Below are 18,960 nucleotides of genomic sequence, written 5' to 3'. Positions count from 1 at the left end.
TGGTGACTCATTTTGGTGACTCCTTCACGAGTGGAAGTCCAAGTCGCAAGTTTACTCAGAGGCATTCGTAACTCACTAGCGAGTGAAAGTCCTAGTTGCAAAAAGACTTAGAGAATTTTTTTCCAAAATCTTGTTCAAGGGATTTTGCGACTCACTCACGAGTCAGTTGAGCCGCGAAAATCCCATGTTTTGTACAAATAGGGTTAAAACAAAGGTAGTTTTTCAAAAGCTTTTCAGTTTCCCTCGCATCACATGCATAACTCTTTGTCTTCTCCGCCTCTCCCTTTCTCAAAACTGCCATTTTCACACACAAAATCTTCATTTTCATCTTTAATCTTCACTCAATCTCCAAGGAAAGGATGGGTTTTCACTTATTTTCACTCTATTTCAAGTTTAAAGCCCTATTTTTCATAGATTTGTTGTTTATATTGAGATATTGATATATGGTTGATGAATATGGGTTTTTGATGTTTTTTTTGTTAAGTTTGATATATGGGTTTTGTTGAGATTGATAGTATAATGCTTGTTTTACATGTTTATACTACATGGTCATGCATTATGCTAGGTTTTGTGTTGTGGTGTGCATACCATGTTGGTGATAAAATGTCTTTTAGATGTTTTTGTGTATATTTTTAGACTCCCTTGAGTACAAAATATTTAGGGATAATCATGTTTCCTTGTTCAGTTTTTAAGGTTTAATTAGTAGTTTATGTTTTGGTACTAACTTGCTGCTAATGAAGTTTGTTACTGGCTATTGTGCTCTATTTTTGTGGCATTTGCTGCTATGTTTTGTAGATGGCTCCACGAAAAACCATTGCTTAGCGTGGTGACAAGAGAAGGTGCCTTGACACCATCCTGTTTCGCTCCCCTCAACACTATGAGCGATATTCACATCAGTTCCAAATAGCTCCAATCATTATGGAGAGATTTGTGGATCTTGTTGATCTCAAGGACTTCTTTATTACTAGTTGTTTTGAAGGAAGAGGCTGGGACAAACTCCTTGGTGATCTCCTCGGAGTTTGTGAACCTTTGATCAAAGAGTTCTATGCAAATGCATCACTCATAGAAGATCACATAGACTGTTGGGTTAAAGGTCATGCATTCACTCTTGACATGGATGTCATTGATGCTTTACTTGGACTTGGAGAATTAGATCATGAAGGGTTCGTTCCATTCAAGGACAGAATGGTCTCTCTAGAAATAATGTAACTTCGCATTGGTGGCTATAGGGAAGGAAGATGCCTAAACACAACCTCATTTCCTCCGGATTTGAGATGCCTTGCCTACATCATGATGTTCAACTTGTATCCGATAAGGTAGTTGACCACCATCAACAATGCTAGAGTCATATTCCTCATGGAGCTTCGTGAGAGAATCTACATTGACATTGGTGCACACTTATACTCCATCATTACCGAAGCTACAAAGGCAACCTCAAGGGGAAAGCTTGTTCTCCCAAGTCTTATAATGTGGATTCTTCATGAAAATGGTGTGGATACTCCACAGCACATAAGCCTCATGACTACACCTCCTTCCATCAACAATCAAACAATCCTAAGAAGTAAGGTTTGACTTCCTGGAGATGAACAAGTTGAAGAACCTGAAGAAGAACAACAACCTCCAGTTGATACAGAGACTGAAGTGGAAGGACAACGACAACCTCCTCCAAGACGTGGTGGTAGTTGAGGTAGAAGCGAAGCATCATCGTCTTCATTAGTTCCACTCGATGCCTTTCAGATCATACTTGAAAGGATTGATGGTCTTAGAGATGTACAAACTAAGCACTCCAACAGCCTTGCAGTTATCTAGGACCAAATCACATTGTTGACAGCCAAGTTTGATAGCTTCACTCACCAGCCTTAGTCCTTTGGCCATTCCGGTCAAAAAGGGGGAGTGATATTGGGGTAGCTCTTGAGGGGGAGCTTGTCTTAAGGGGGAGAACATAGCATTTTTTTTTAATAGTTTTTATAGCACTTATGGTTTTCACAGTTTTTATAGTTTTCATAGCACTTATTTTACTACTCTATTGGTTTAGTACTTTGACTTTGGTTTTAAAAAACTTGGATATTGTGTGTTATGGATTCTTGGATGTTTTAGCTATTTTGACTATGCTTTACTTTGTACCTTTGCATATGTAGCTTAGTACTTTTAGTTAATATTTTGTATTTACTTCAGTACTCTTATGCTCTTATTGGATCTTGTATCCTTGATGCAATTGCCTTAGTGTTCTTGCATCGGTTGAGTGTTGGACATGCAAATGATACTTTGCATTGAGCTTATTAGCTTGCATGTCTGGATGTTCATTTAATATGTAAATGTTCATTGTAGTCACTATTTATAGTGATTGTTCTTGTATGGTCAAGTTATGCTTAATTGTCATATTTATTCTTTGCTTGATCGTATTGTGCTTGCCATATGCTTTCTAAGATTTCTGCTTACTATGAACTTAATGAGTGCATTTTGTGATATTGTTTTTAGAAAACTTGTTCATATGGTTCAAGAGTTTCACAATTCTATAATTAGGCGTGAGTGAGTTTTGGCAACTGTTCCTAACTCACATTTTTAAGTCTAGAGTCTGTTTTAGGGTTTTGTCACAGAATAGCCAAATGGGGAGATTGTAAAGTTGAATTTATTCAACTATGTGTTGGCTTTATTTTGTGCCAAATTTGCTTGTAATTCGACATTTAGAAACCCTATATTTAGGTAGGAATAATGTAAGGGTCGTGTGTTAGAGAATGTGAAGAATTGATCAAGTGTGTGCATCAAAAGGCTTCTTGCGACTGGACCTCATGATTGACTCGCGAGTGGTGACACGCTAGAATCCAGCACACGTGTGAAATATGCAGGAAGTTGAAGGGTTAGGACAGCTAGATCACTACAGGACAAAAATACAGTTTGACCATTCTGTTATCCTACGACTAGAACTCACGACTCATCCCAGTCGTGAGTTACTTGCTAGTGCACCCTGTTTTGCAGGAAAATGACTTTTTACATTCCTTCTCATACGCTACTATAAATACCCTTATACCCACAAAATGTAGAGCTTCCAAAGAGAGTTTTGAGAGATAAACCTTAGAGAACAACAAGATTGATTCATCCACAATCTTATACATATGATTTTCCAAATTCCTCTACTCTCATCCTCTCCATTGTCATACCTTTGAGAGGATCTTAAGCCAAATCCTTACTTCACCATATTCATAGCAGTGAGAAGGTTCTTGGTGTTCGGGAAGTAGTTCAAGAGAGAACCAATTCATTTTGGTTGATGCAATGAGCTTATTGCGGGATCTAGTAAGATAGAGAAGACAAGGTTAGGCGTAACCCTATTGGGGCAAGAAATTTGGAGGGCTTTAGGTGCATCGGGTAGATTAGGCTTGGAGGGTCTATTGCTATTCATGTATCCCAATTGATTTTCTAGTGGATCATTTTACCGATTGGAGGATGGCAGAGAGGTTTTTCCCCGAGTTCTTCGGTTTCTTCTTCGATAACACGTGCCGGTGTTATCTTGCGTTTGCTTCTCTCTATCCCTTACTCTTTACGTTTAATTATTGCTGCATTGTGATTAAATTATGGCTTAGAGTAGTTTGTTTATTTGGGTATAGCTTATATTTATCATTTCGCACATATATTGTTTGAATATAAGCTTGTGTTGGTAATTTTGTATTTAGGGGTCTAAACATTCACAAGTGTTTTACACACTAAGTGAGCTTTCAAACTTGTTTTATCATATATTTGACATCAAAATTTATGCAGTGAATAATACGAAAGAATAACCATTAATCCATCCGCAATTTATCAAACATCATTAAAAATTCAATCATTTCATCCAAACATTTCAACAACAACCAAATTTAAGTTGTAACTAGTGTGAAAACAAATAGAGGCATCAAAGGTGAATTTCTTATCAAATATCACTATAGATTTACATCAAGTATTAGTATTAAGACAATATATCTTTGTACTAGTGATGGAAAAGTTGACTAGAACTATTCAAGATCAAGTCCTTTGTGTATGCCTTTTGCAAATGATATAGTTTTAGTGAAATGAAATTAGACAAGTAGTTAATGTCAAGTTAGAAATTTGAAAAGATGCTTGAATCTAAACGCTTTGGGTTAAATAGGACCTAAACAAATATACTTTAGAATCTAAGGACTCAAACAAAGATGAAGGGTTTGTAAGATTTTATTGTTAAGATGTACCAAAAAGCAAGAGCTTTTAATATCCTGATCAATAATTCACAAAGATTGAGAGATTGAAGTAGATGTGAATTATAGGACAAGAATGGGGTTGATGAAATGGAGAAGTGCAAAGTAGACTACATATTAAGTTAAACAAAAAAATTTATAAGCTTTCTATGAGACAATTATACATTATGGTACTGAATGTTAAGCTGTTAAGAGGCACCATGTTCATGAAATGAGTGTAACTGTATTGAGGATAGTAAAAAATATATTTATTCTATTAAATGACTTTCTCCTCCATCCTTCTTCTTTACCAAAAATGAAAATAAACTCTAAAAAAAAAAATTGAAAATAGATATTTTTATGATTTTTTTTTTGAGAAAGATATTTTCATGATATAAATGTAGAAAATCATTCTCGATATAAATGTAGAAAATCATCCTAAAGTATAAGGGTACTTGCACTTTGCATCCAAAACAATAAGTCTTATATTCATTGTACTAATTGTAGCAAACTTTACAAATTTCACCCCATATAACCTAATTGACCGTCAATATTAACAAGCATGTACTTGTCACATGATTATAAAATTTTAGTAAAATAACTAAAAGTAAAGGCCAAATGAAGAATTCAAATTTTTATGGTCATGTGACCGTTAATTTTAACAATCAATCTGGCAATGAAGTGAAATTTGCAAAGCTTGTTACAACCAAGGTGGTGATTGTGAGTTTTTATAGTTTGAACAAAAAGCTAACATTCATACCCCACTGTCAATGAGGATGGCTTGTGTTTCTCACAGCCACAAGATGGCAGACTGCATTTCCTTCTCCACCCTCACCACGCCAAGAGAGGAGGAAAAAAAAAAAAAAAATTTGGGATGGCATCAAATGCTACAGATTGTGGAGCAGATACAGGCATATCAAACTCCAAATGCATTTCCTACGTTAAGTCTTGAATAAATTCTGAATACAACAGAATGCACATTCACATCAAACTAAAGTCCCACCTGAGCCAAGATTCAGAGCAGTTTTCTTTTTGGGTTCATTCTCTTCAATAAGAACATGATTTGAAATTATATGAATTCCCCTTCATTCTATTGTGCTAAGTGAAGGAACTGCAAAAGAATCCTATTTCGATCCATTCTCAAAATCCAAGATTCAAGCCTCTCAACCATTTTATTTCGCACTTGGGGGGGGGGGGGGGTGTTGGGGTGATTAGGTTGTGGGATCTATAAACTTTAGTAAAATCACATTAAGTTCCACATCTGGGTCACACGGATCTGTAGAGAATTGAAAAATGATTAGAAATGTTTCTGAATGAAAAAATTAAGAAACTTAGCCAAAAAGAAAATAAAGAATGAGAAACTAATATTGGAAGAAACAAAAATCTAACCTCCTAAAGTTCACATAGGAATTAAGACCACAAATAAAAATAAAGAAGGCGGGGAGAACCTCATGAACAAAATTTGCATGCAATTTATGAGTTTAAACATGCAAGGCACCAGCAAAAGTAGACCAAAGGATAATAAACTTAAAAAAGAGAAACACATAATAGAAGCCAGTTCTAATAAGAGGACAATATCCTTCCCCTTGTTTGATAGAATTATACACTTATATAAAAGAAAATAATAAATAAATAAACTCCTTATAATATTCTGCTACAGATAAAGGAAATCTTCTGAACTATGGTTACATTAAAAGGCATTTGTGCTTTTATTCTATTTGCATTTTTCCTATAGCAAACAAGATAATGAAGACAATCTGCTTTGCTTTTTCATTTCCTTCTGGCATATTAATGCAAGGAGCCCAGGTAAAATCATCTATTTTCTTCAAGGTTTTATTTTTGAATTTTGAACCAAACTTCTCTTTAAATTTGACTTTACCATTGTTGAGAATCATGAGGGATTTTTTTTTTATTAATTATTTTCCTTATTGATGTACTCCTTGAAAGCCCATTTAAAAAGGCTCTAGTAAACATAGAAGACAGAATATTGAGTATTGAAATTTCATATTGGAATTTTTCCAGTTGCTGGGTATTGATTCTTAGCAACTTAGGCGCTGTTCCTAAGTTTTTAGCTTGGTGCTGAATCATAAGGGCCTATCCTTTATTTTTTTGTTCAATTTTCTTCCTTATATTCAATTCTATCTCCCAGTCCTATCCCCTCCTAATCTGGACCTGCTCCAACTCACATGAAGCCCTGATGGCTCATGCAGTAAAGAGTTCGAGGAAAAACAAAATTGAATACCAGAAGATTGAGGAATTGTGGTTTAATTTCAATATGAGGCCTTCTTGGAACCTTTCATAGGCTACTTTAGTTATTATTGACTCTTATTAGTATTAAATTCCTTTAGGTTAGAAAGTTCTTAGTTCAGTTTTAATTAAGTTTTACTGAATTAAGGCAATCTTGTAAATTCAAAATCTTTTGTCCTTGGATGTACAAAAGGCCCATGAGATTTTGTTTTGGGTCATTTTTCTATTTGATTTAGTAGTTCTTAAGTAGTTTTAATTTTTCTAGAAATAACTTATTTAGAGTCCTAGTCCTTCATCTCTCAAAAAAAAAGTCCTAGTCCTTCTAGGAAAGAATTTGGCAATAACCTATATATATATATATATATTTATATTTTTGTGTAAGTATTTGGCAATAACCTATATAAAGGCTTAATTGAACTCAATAACATTTATAGCGAGATTGATTTTAATAAAATTCATCAACTTATATAATAAAATACAAAGGGTATTAAATGCACATAGAATTCTTGAATTTAAATCAAACCTGTTCTGTTACCTTAGAGGTTCTGTTTTACCTGATTTGGGAGGAGGGGTGGGGGGGAGAGGGGAGAAGAAAAGGCAATAGCCCTTTATATAGGGCTAAACATGACCCCTGTAACAATTAAGGGAAAAGGCCTTGCATGTGATTGTCTTCTCCTGACCAAGTGTATTGCTTGGGAAAACTGAGGTGTGATTGCCTTGTGTTTATCTTTCTTTATTTCTTAACAACAAACAGCCATCAAACATATTCAAAATCCAATCTTTTTATTACCTGAACCTACCTAAACCCTTAAGCATCAACACTTATTCAAGAACCTTTCAAGATCTGATAAAAAAGTCTAATTTAGCATTGAACAACTAAAGATCCTACATCACTTGAACATATCTTAATGGATGTAAGTAGCAACACTTGGTCAACCTTCACTAGTAGAATTAAAGAACACGCTTCTTAGATAGTGAATCAGAAATCATATGATTATTGTTTGGAGAATCATAGGGAGAAGTAAATCAAACATCTGTTATGATCGTTGAACTTCTCAAATTCCTCAAGGGAGATATGTAAAAGGACTCTTCTTTTTGTTTTGATATCCCAGTTACATGCTAGGTTGCAATCAAAGCAACATGAAACCAAGTATTTAATAAGGGATTCACCTATGATGGCAATTACCACAAAGTAATATGTTTATTGTCCCAAACATAGCAAGAGATAGGACCATTACATATGCTTGACTTCCTAGCTTACCACTCAACGGTTGCAGAAAATCACTTTAAAGCCCATATCAATATATGCCTTGCTTGGTTTGATTAAACAAGCATGGTTAGTGTATGCTGATTTAGCTTCTCAAGGCAAGTAGGACCTTAACCAACCGATATATTCTTTTGATATACCTTACACCTTGAATTTTAGAATTTGGGAATAGTTACAATACATCCTGAATGTGACATTTACAACGTAGCAGAACAAATATTGGGAAGAATGTGCAGCATTCATGAATCATACCTAAAAATTCACCTATGAGTGGTGTGGGGAACATGTAATCACTAGGCATATGGTGCAAGTGATGATATTTCTTCTTCAATACAATGTACAAGAATTATGCAAATTGCTGTATCTGCTTCTTCTTTCCCCATAGGTTTCTATGGTACAACTTTCACTGTATCACATAAGGTTTCTGCTTGTTCGTGGCTAGAGAACATAACCAAAAGGTAGGGGAGCCAAGACCAAGATAATTATCCCTTTCAGCAAGTAACCTTCTTATGCTGCCCCCATGCAAAGATCATGGAATCAAGCTAAAAGTTATTTAACCTTCAACTTAGCCAGTTATTTACACACTCACTAGCTTTTAGTCACATCTACCTATAGAAATTATTTTGGCTTCCATAAACTAATTCTGCATCCAGCTTGACATTAAATGTCAACAACTTGCCCTACAGTGTACAGACCACTCGTCAAGAAGACAGAACCATATATATCCACATAAGCAAAGCACCAGAGATTTTTTCTTATTGGTTGTCCTACATGTCCTAATGTCTTTCATGCTTACTCCTCTTAATTCCAATTCAATCCTAAGAACTTTGGAACCTCATAGTTTCTAAAATGTCAAAGTGACCATGATAACAGCGACATGACATCATGAAAGCAAAGCACAGTTTCTTAGGAATCTCATGAGATCAAATGCCTCAAAAGACTAAGTAGCAAATCATCCTGCAGAACACAATGCACAAACTAATAAATAATAATATTTAGCATCCTAAACCACTTAAAGTGAACACATTTGGTTGGCTGATGAATACGATGTTAATACAAAAACTCAAGCATCAAATTTCTTTATTTCCACAATATGCATTACAGCAACAAAAAACTTTGTTTACAAAAATATCATAGACTCGAGAGCAGCAAATAACACACATAAGGAGATGGCGAGCAAAGTCTCAAAATACCCAATGCCAAAAATAAAAAACCAAAAAAAGAAGAAAAGAAATATGTCCCAGTTTGAGACGAAGTAGCCGCTACAGATTTATTCAACAGAAACAAACTCACATCGAGTTTATAGCCTTGTGAGCGTAGACCACCAATCCAATCCAACATCGTGATCTTAATTCGACCTTCGCGAATTGGACTTTTCCAGAGGCTGGGCACCCATCAATCATCAATCATCAATATCAATATTTATATATATATATATATATATAATAGCAGAAGCTGAGAGAAAGTGAGTTCATACAATTAAGGAGACGGTGACAAATAAGATAAGTGTGTATCTAAAATTCTGCCATGTTCTGCTTTAAAAAGCAATACATTATATTATTTCATAACGCTCTAACACCGTTTAAAAGTTATAAATTATAATTTTTCAATACATTAAATACTGTTTGAAGCCCTCTTGGTATAAAAGAAAACTCACCGCTTAAGACCCAAAAAAAAAAAAAAAAAAAAAAAAAAAAAGAAAGAAAGAGAAAGATTGCTACATGGAGAAAGGAGAAAGAGAGACCGAGAGAAAAGAGAGACAGAAAAATAGAGAGGTAGAGAACGGAGAAGGAGAGAGAGATCGAGAGATCAAAAACTGCAGTTTGCAATCAAGAATGAAAAGATGTCTCTCCCTTCCTGTTAGATTTTCTGCCATCATCGTAAACCTTCACTCGCTACCCGACCCTCAAAATCGTTACTGGTAAGTTCTGTTTTAAATTTAGAAATTTAGGGTTTTGGGTTTTTATTTGGAGAATCAATTGGGTGTTAATTATGATTTAGAATGGTATTTTGGGTCAGATTTGGTTTTGATTAAGGGATACGAAGATAGAGGAACCAAGCAGAGTTCGTAGCGATACAGAGAAAGGGAAGGAGAAAAAAAAAAAGATTGCGGCAAGAACGAAGAGGAGTCATACCCCGCCCATTACGACATGCTTTTGATGGGTACCTATTCTTTTTCTTTTAAAATTTTTCCCAAATTTAGAAGGAAGATTTGACCTTTTATCTATTTTCAAAGTTAGGTTTTAGTTCCTGATTAAAACTCAGAAATTAACAAGAGTTCTTTTGATTAACAATGCCTCCGTCAGGTTCCTATTCTTTCTCTGACTTTTTTTTTCCACAAATTTAAAGTTAAATTAATTTTGTTATATGTTTTCCACTTATACAATTGCAATGAGATTTTGTTTCCTGAAATTAGGGTCTTTTTCACCTTTCTTATATGGCATACTTTGTACTTCTTTCTATTTGTGTATAGGACTTCTATTATTTCTGTTAATTGTTTCTTCAAACTTATCTTATTTTATTTCATATTTTTAGTGCATATTGGCATGACCAGCATGAAGATTTAATGAGCTTTTTTAATGCCTCTTATAAGTGTTGAATATAGAGGACAAAACAGGGGTAAAATAAAGTTGTTGGTGACGGATAATGTCTATATTCCCATTTATTTTCTTTTTAAGTTCTTTTTGGCACTTAAATGTGAAGAGAAAACAATAGAAGACCAGCAATTGTTGTTGAACATTCCACTTGACAAAATGCAACTAATCCTAACCATGAAGAATAGATTATCATTGTACAAATACATATTATCATTTCTTAGAGTATGAGTTTTTGATGGCCATAGGTAATATTTTGAATATTATAATCCACCTTTAATCTTATGTAATGAAAATTATCATAAATAGGGGGGTTATACGTCTTTAGTAAACTTTGGTGCTTGGTCTTACTATAGTTTGAAAATGTACTAGAATTTGACAGTAGGCATGATCTATTGACAAACGATCCTTAATTTCCAACCTGTTACTTAAGATTGCATTAAGAAATTGGTCTTACAGTCACCCATCAATGTGTAGTAGTCTCTCTTTTGTTTCGGTTTTGCCCTTGCAACATGTGAATAAAATGCTTTTTGGAAAAATCTTGATAGAATTTTGGAGGGTTAAATTATAATGGAAGTAACTACTGCCATGCTATTTCCCTTTTTTTTTTTTTTTTTTTTTTTTTTTAATATAAGAAAATTAAATATTCAACAAGCTAACAGAAAAACATGTCAAATGGTGATGCATAGATTGAACACCATAATGGACATTAATGTTACACAAATTATACCAAGGAGACCACGTGAAGTACAGGATGGAGAACTTTCCTTGCATAATGGAAAATCAATATCTTAAATAAAGGACTTGGAGTGGAACTTAGAGACAAAGGTATCAAAGGTAAACGAGAAAAACTATTTGTAAATTTACAAATGCACACATAATATAAATATACATTATACTAACAACTTTGCAACTGAAACAATTATAGGATACATGTCCAAGTAGAAAGTAAAACCGATTCAACAACATTCATTTCGTTTGACAAAGCGACTGAGAAATTTGTATCTAAGATTGTAAAAGAACTTGCAGAGATATAAGCAGAGGTAATTTCAATTAGAAATATCAATTCTATTTCCGTAGCTTTTCCTCTTACATACATTATCCCTAATCTGTCCTTGCACTCGAAAACAATGCCAGTCAATTTTACTTCTATTAGCAAAACACCTGCACTTTATGAGCATCATTATTTGAACAATTAACCATCCACCCCCTTTCATATTTTACTATTAGATTAAGTGAAATAAACCAACCTTCAAAAACAATTTTGTTCTTCAAAAAACACACAGAATCTCATGCAAAGCGTTAATCATGATGTATGTATGTTTACTTTGCTAAATTTATGAGCTCTTAGGTTTTCTTCTTTTCCTATTACTAACCAATCACATTGACAATTTATGCCTGATGTGTTAGTGTACAATATTGTTGATTAAAATCATAATGGTTGTTGAGGTTGTACTACTCTTTGTATTTCTATGGTAGGTAACGTAGAAGTAACAACCATATAGTTTATCTCTACTATATACAATCTCTTCTATCAAAAAAAAAAAGAAGAAGATTGGTGGGGAGATATTTCTAAGAAAGGGGCTCTGCCTTGCCAAATAACAGCTGTGATGGAAGACATCTGAGACTTCCTGGCTTAGTGTAGACATTTATATTTTGAACATAGAAATTTGCTGGCAAAAGAAAAGTCTTAGGTGCATTTTTTTGGGACAATAACTGCAGTGCTTAGTAGTTTTTCTATCTTAAAGATTTATAGAAAGCTTATAGAAATGTTCAAAGGGCTTAAAAAGGTTTGTAATTCCGTATGCAATATATTTGGATCAATGATGATTTAAATGCCAATCAAGTTTTTTGGTTGGCATGTATGTTATGCATTATAAAATGCATTTAAGTTTAGACTTAAATATGATTTTTATTTTATTTTATTTTGTTAGTTAGTATGGTTTAGTAGGAGTTGTGAAATTGAATTAAACATCTATTGAATGGATAGACTAAGGAGAATATGTGTCTAAAATTAATGAGGTTAAGAAAATTTATGTCCTGAGGTAGCTTAAACAAAAGATAGATTATGATTAAACTTTGTGGTTTATATGCATTTATGATTTTTTTTTTTTTTTAGTTCCTTATCAAGTTTCTAAGATACATTTACTTTGTGTAGTATATATTGGAATTCAAAAGAAAAAAAAAAAAAAGTTAGCTAATGCTGAATCAGCATCTTCAAATGCACTTGGTTGGATTGTTTTAGATTAGGTATTTGGGTTAGATTTATTTATTTTAAATAATCTGAATTTTTTTGTAATTAAGGTACATATTTAGGTTAGAAGCAGTTTTGCTGTGGGTATTTGTGTAAGATTTGGTTTTGATTTGTAATATATAATTGCTAAATTTCTATTTAGTCATAAGTTAATCTTTGACTTGGGAGGGGAGAATGTTCCACATGGAAGCCTTTCAAAATTGGATATGGAATTTGAGCATATTGGTTTGATGGGCATGTTTCATTTTCTTTGCAAGTATTGATTTTAAAGCTTTTCAATCTGTGAGTCTTTACATTGTCAATTAGTTAACAGTTTTTTTTTTCCCCCAATTTCCTTTGGGGCTTCTTGAATGCTGAAAAAACTGTAAGAAAGACAGAGAATTACCATTTTCTGTTTGCAAGATTTGGGGCTGTGCAAGCTTGAAAATAATATAATTTAGCTTTTTTTTTTTTAAATAGTTTTGTTTGTTTAGCTTTTGAGAAAATTAACTACTATGAAAGAAAATATCATGTTGCTTCTCATAGAAATTCTCTATTTGCAGCTTATAAACCTGCTGAAGATGGAAAATGAGAAGATGATAGCATGCTTATTCAAATGCTTCACAAACGAAACAATGCTACTAAACAAAATGCATCAAAGAAGAAGAAAAATTGAAGAAGGAAAAATAGCAACTACAGAATTCAATTTAATTTTCAGTTTTTGGTTTTCCTCCTAACTGTTCTACTATTTTTAAAGAGGGATTGAAATTGTGGAACTTTGAAATCTGAAAGTGTAATGTTATTTATACAAAGTTGATTATTTCATAGATTTTAGTCAATATTTCACCCTATCTGCATAATTACTAGGGTTAGCTACTTTAAACTTTTATTTTAATGGTAGACAATTGTAGAAAATGTATTTTGTTGTTGTAATTTTATGGTTGCTGGTGGGTGAATTTTCAATAATAAAACAATGAATGTGATTGCTATTAAGTTGACAAGTTTTTAGTGGTATCATCTTAATATCTTTTGGTTAATTTTTTGTTTATAGTTTGTGAAATTTCTATTGCTATGACAGCCTTGCAGCTATTCTTTGATGATAACTTCATATTATCCAACCAACTGATGTGAATGCTCTTAGGGTGTTTATGTGTGGATCATCCTTATATTTGGTTTATTTGTTTTACCATTAAGCTGCAATTAAATAATGTGCCAAGAAAAAGACATATTTTAAAACTAGGAAAAAGCAAAGTCACCATCAATTATTGTTCTTATTATCACAATTTGTTTGTCATTGATGAATAATTATAGGAGGATTTACAGACAGTTCAGTCAACCTCAACTAATATACATAGATGGTTACAAATTAAAGAATGACAATAAATTCTTCCTTTTCTAAATTTTTTGTTTCCTTACATCTTTCCTTTTCCCCCTTTTATGTACCAACTTTAAGTCCATACTTTCGGGTGAAAGAAGTTCCGGGGCAATGCAAGATGGACTCAAGGGACTCCTTGGGTTGACATTTAATTGAGATGGCTCATATCCCATGAGGAAGTACTCCAATGGTATTAACATAGCATGGGGCTGCTCCTCTGTCACCATTGACCCACATGGTTGAACCTGTATGTCCCCATATTCATAACAGCTTAATGTATATAGTTTTAGGTATTGGACACTATATGCTTAAATATACTATGTTATTAAAGTTTGAATATATGTAGTAGAAGAATGATAAGTTTATGTTAAATGCAAAGTTCATTAATATGTAAAACGATCCCGTGCATTGCGCGGGTTAAACACTAGTATATATAAAAGCAGAGACCTCATGTAGGAGTGCATGAGATCCTGCCATGTGGCACTCTAATATTGCATTTAACATTATTTACCTTTTTCCATTAAGTTTTTTTTACTATTACCCAATAAATCATAGTAACTTATTTTTACTATTATATAAATTTAGCATTTTTTACCTTTTTTTTATTAAGTTTTTTTTTATTGTTACCCAATAGATCATAGTAACTTATTGCATTTAACATTTTTTACCTTTTTTCATTAAGTTTTTTTTTTACTGTTACCCAATAAATCATAGTAACTTATTTTTACTATTATATAAATTTAGCATTTTTTTACCTCTTTTTATTAAGTTTTTTTTTACTGTTACCCAATAGATCATAGTAACTTATTTTTACTATTATATTGATATAAACTGTTCTTGACAATTAGACCAATTAGACCAAAAGTTATTCACTATAAAATGGATTACCTTTTAAAAGTAGACCAATCCTTATAAAAAAACTCAAGCCCAGTTCTTACCTTACATATTATGACCCAAGTTTGACCATTCCCACATGTAAATCAAAGCAAAAACCCTTACCCTTTTACAAACTCTTTTCTTCCTCCCCCACGTATAGATGATACTTCTAGAAAATCTTATTCTCATGAAATATCTCTTCATTTCTCCCCAATTTCAATTCAATATGCTTTTGTCTATTAATAATATTCTATCAATTTATGCAGACAAATTCTCTGTCATCGACCAGTGCAACAAAAATATATATAAATCTTGAGATCCCTCAGGTTGTTGAAATAATTGACAAGTGCATATTTCTAAAATTTATAATAACAAAAAAGTCTAATAAATAGCATATACTATCTCACAAAATGCCATTAACTTATTATTTTCTTTAAAAAAATTCAATGATAGGAATGGTCAAAAACATGATCCTATACAAGAAATACCAAAAATTCATGCAAAACAATTTTCATAGGAGGATTTATCTTTAAATAATATGAAGACAATAGTAAAGATAAAATGCATTGAATGAGATCCTATGAAACAGGTTCGTTAATTATTTCAAATTATACTCATAATTTATTTAAAAAAATAATAATACATCATATTATTTACATTAAAAAAATAATACATATTAATTTCAAAGTTCATTGCAAGATGTGAATTGCTAGGGTATTGCATTAATAAGTAACATTGATACAACAATGGGTTGATATTACATTTTGTGCATACTTTGTGAAAGGATTGTCAAATTACAAGTAGGATCATTTTGGTGTGCAAAATGTAAAACAAAAATAAATCTTTCTATCCCAAAGTTAGAGGCACTCACATTAACTACATACTCTCCAAGTATTTATAATATATTTATCTCACTATAACTACTATATATATACAATTGCAAACTACTTTAGATACAAGATTCAAATTGAAGTTTTTAATGCAACTAACAAAACAAAGTTTGTGATATTTGATGGAGATGCCGAGAAAATCCTAAATAAATCTACAAGATCAAGATCTTGCTGAAAAATAAACTAAGGTACAACTTATTTAAATTATTGTAAAAATATTGATATTGGAGAAGGAATCCCATGTGATTTGAAAAAAAAAATTAGGAAAAAAATGGATTTCTCTACTTCATTTGAATGAATTCAATCTAAAAGATGGTTTTGAAAATTACATAGTTGCTAAGATTTTTGATGCACCTTCAAATGATAAAAAGGTATGGAAGGAAAAAAAAAAAAAACACAATTCAACATTCTATATTAATTCTTTTTGCTGCACTATTCCAAAATTAACAAAAATAAAAAATTTATAAAAAACTTTCACATCATTGAAATTTAATATAAATGCAAATACCTATGAAAAATCTTAACGACAAAGTCCAAACTTTGTAAGATCTAATCAAGAATCTCTCCGTGCCAATTCATTAGTAATTAACACAAATGATGCAACAAAAGGAAAAAATAATGAAAGCTCAAAAATTGAACAAATGGATGGACTAAATTTCAAATGATGAAGATGGAGAAACTGATGATGACAACAAGCATCACCATACTGCAATAACAAAGCATTGAAGAAAAAAAATTCGTAATGAAGCTTTTTATTACATCACATAATAAAAATCAATAATATAGAATGAATTAATATGCTTTTATCAACTTTTATTATACAATATTACTCCAAGTTGTTTTCATTATTGCTCATTACTTGAACAAAATAATTATAATAGATATATGTGTGCAATTTATAATTGTTACTTTTTATGATGAACTCATTACTAACAAAGTTTTTTAATAAATATGCTATAATATATGTATAATATTTTTCAAAAACAAATTTACATAAAACATTATAATATTATCCGTGCATCGCATGGGAAACTTACTAGTGTAAATATAATTAAGTTTTACCCAAAAAGTGGGTTAAGATGGTGAACTACGGGCTCGTCCCCGCCAATGATGATTGAGTGTTGGTATTGGAATTTGGAAAGCGGTTTATCTTTTCTTTTTTTGCTTTCCAAAAAAAAAAAAAAAAAATCTCTTTTAAAAAAAAAATTTACCGCAAAATTTACAAACTAAAATTTTATAGATTTTCTTATCAAAGAAAAAAATGTACTTGCTTAAAAGTTAAAAGGTTAAATTGGTTATTTTTGCCTTAATTTTTGAACTATGTAGTCAAACAGCTCATTTTTATACTATGTAGCATAATACCATTGTTTTGATATTTGATATTGCTAATGTCAAGTTATGCTTGAGGTAAAATACGCATTCCTAATGTCTAGTTCTTCACCAAAATTTACAAAAAAAATATTAAGTGTTAAAATACACATAAAACTTGACATTGCTAAGTGGTATTTTGCTACATATTTTGAAAATGGGCCTGTTTGACTACACAATTAAAAAATTAAGGCTAAATAATCAGGGTGGTCATGTGGGCTGTGACCACTCTAGCTTCAATGTGGAGCTGGTCCTGGGCTTACTATTTTTTCTCTACTACTCATAGTTAGTCATATAAAAGACTTGTGATAAAGAGTGAGTAAAATGATGTGGTCATATTGATATCATTATCCTATTTTTTTTCATGCGACTTCTCCTTTCACCGAAAAGATATAGGCTTTCTCTTTTCTTATAATTGAAATTTTTGGAAGAAAATAAAGTCGTGACATAAAATGCTGGAAGTAGCAGCAAGGACTAAAGATCACGCAAGCAAATTTTTTTTAATTGATTAAAATGTTTTTTCTTAGTTGAGACACATGGCTCCTATATTTTCAAATCATTTTGAATGTTTGGAGTGGAATGGACTTAAACTTAGTAATGTTTTATGTAATAGCCTATCATTGTCCAATCTTCTCATGCAATTTTCCTTTCTTGTAAAGATTTTTTTCCCCTATTCTAACCAAAATCTCTACAATAAAAAAAAAAAAAAAAATCTGGGAAAAATATAAAAAAGTAGCACCAAGGGCTAATTTTCTTTGTTGATTGATTACTTTTCTTTTCTTCCTTCAAACGATGGGACATAATATATATACATTTTGTGGAAGCACTTATGTCAAAGTAGTGTCATTGCCTAGAAAATCTTGGCAATTTGGACCGGCCCATTTTGTCACAAAGAAATCTCACTTTGTGACGAATCAAAATAGTAATAAAGGAATTTGAAGAAGACTTATTAGTTATTAGCAGCACAAACTGTATTATATTAATTTTAATAATAAAAGAATTGAAATTTAAAGAATTTTTTTTTTTCTCAACAAACATTTTTTAAAATAAAGGTACATTACAAACTTTATTAAAAAGTTATAGTAATTTTTAAGTAAACGTATGCTAAGTTATACTATACATAATACACTTTTTAAAATAATGTAAGACAGTTACCCTTTATTTTAGAGAAACAAACACATGTACACATTCTCAACAAACACTTGCATTATGAATTTGAAATAATATCTTATATATAATCATTTCCAAACTTAAATCTATCCATACATTTTATCAATAGAAAAATTTGTACTTATCAATAAAACTTATATATATAAAAAAGAAAAAAAAAAGAAGAAGACCCAAAACCAAACCCAAATCATTCTTTTAAAATGCTTTCATTACAATGAATGAACAAAGATTGCAGCAAAAACATACTTAAAAATTACTATTTGACTATTGTGGGGGACTTGATCCACCATTGAAAGGATAGTTTTACAATGGAACAAAAACTTATAGTGAGAAATAAATAATAAATAAATAAAAAAGGCAATATATATGACGTGTTGGAAAGCATAGTTATTCTAAACTTTTGGAAATTAAGGGCCCGTTTGGTAATGTTGTTCTAATAAGGTTGTTTGTATTTTTTGTAAATACGTGTAGGTAAAAAAGTTTGTAAAAATACATGTAATATTGTTTAAAAACTGAAAACATATATTTAAACGCATATACCAAATGGGCCCTAATAGGCCATCTTATACAAGGTTCCTGATTTTGGGTTTTGAGAAAGGTGATTGGTAAGTGGACTGACTCTCAACTTTGGAGAGGTTGATTTTTGGACTCAAACCTGTGACTCTTCGTTTGGTGGGTAAGAGAATATTTGCCATCACAGCAAGATCTGACATGGGTCCATCTATTCTTGTGTAAACTATATCCCATGGAATTGTT

At 31.8% G+C, this 18,960-nt stretch overlaps 1 long non-coding RNA gene across 3 annotated transcripts; it reads left to right on the top strand.

The window, feature by feature from the left end:
* The first annotated feature begins 9,432 nt into the window (after nt 1–9,432).
* LOC115974782 lies at nt 9,433–13,628 on the top strand. Of its 3 annotated transcripts, none has more exons than XR_004088010.1 (5): nt 9,433–9,619; nt 9,718–9,861; nt 10,982–11,129; nt 11,221–11,335; nt 13,089–13,628. It is a non-coding gene; the product is annotated as an uncharacterized LOC115974782 (long non-coding RNA). The 3 variants fall into 3 exon arrangements; XR_004088011.1 differs by having other exon boundaries at nt 9,700–9,861; XR_004088012.1 differs by lacking the exons at nt 9,433–9,619; nt 9,718–9,861 and adding an exon at nt 9,880–10,004.
* Nucleotides 13,629–18,960: the final 5,332 nt, after the last annotated feature.

The sequence above is a fragment of the Quercus lobata genome, chromosome 2 (genome assembly GCF_001633185.2).
Source record: "Quercus lobata isolate SW786 chromosome 2, ValleyOak3.0 Primary Assembly, whole genome shotgun sequence".
Lineage (NCBI taxonomy): Eukaryota > Viridiplantae > Streptophyta > Magnoliopsida > Fagales > Fagaceae > Quercus > Quercus lobata.
Note: the sequence above shows the minus strand (reverse complement) of the source record. Positions and strands in the feature narration are given on the sequence as shown.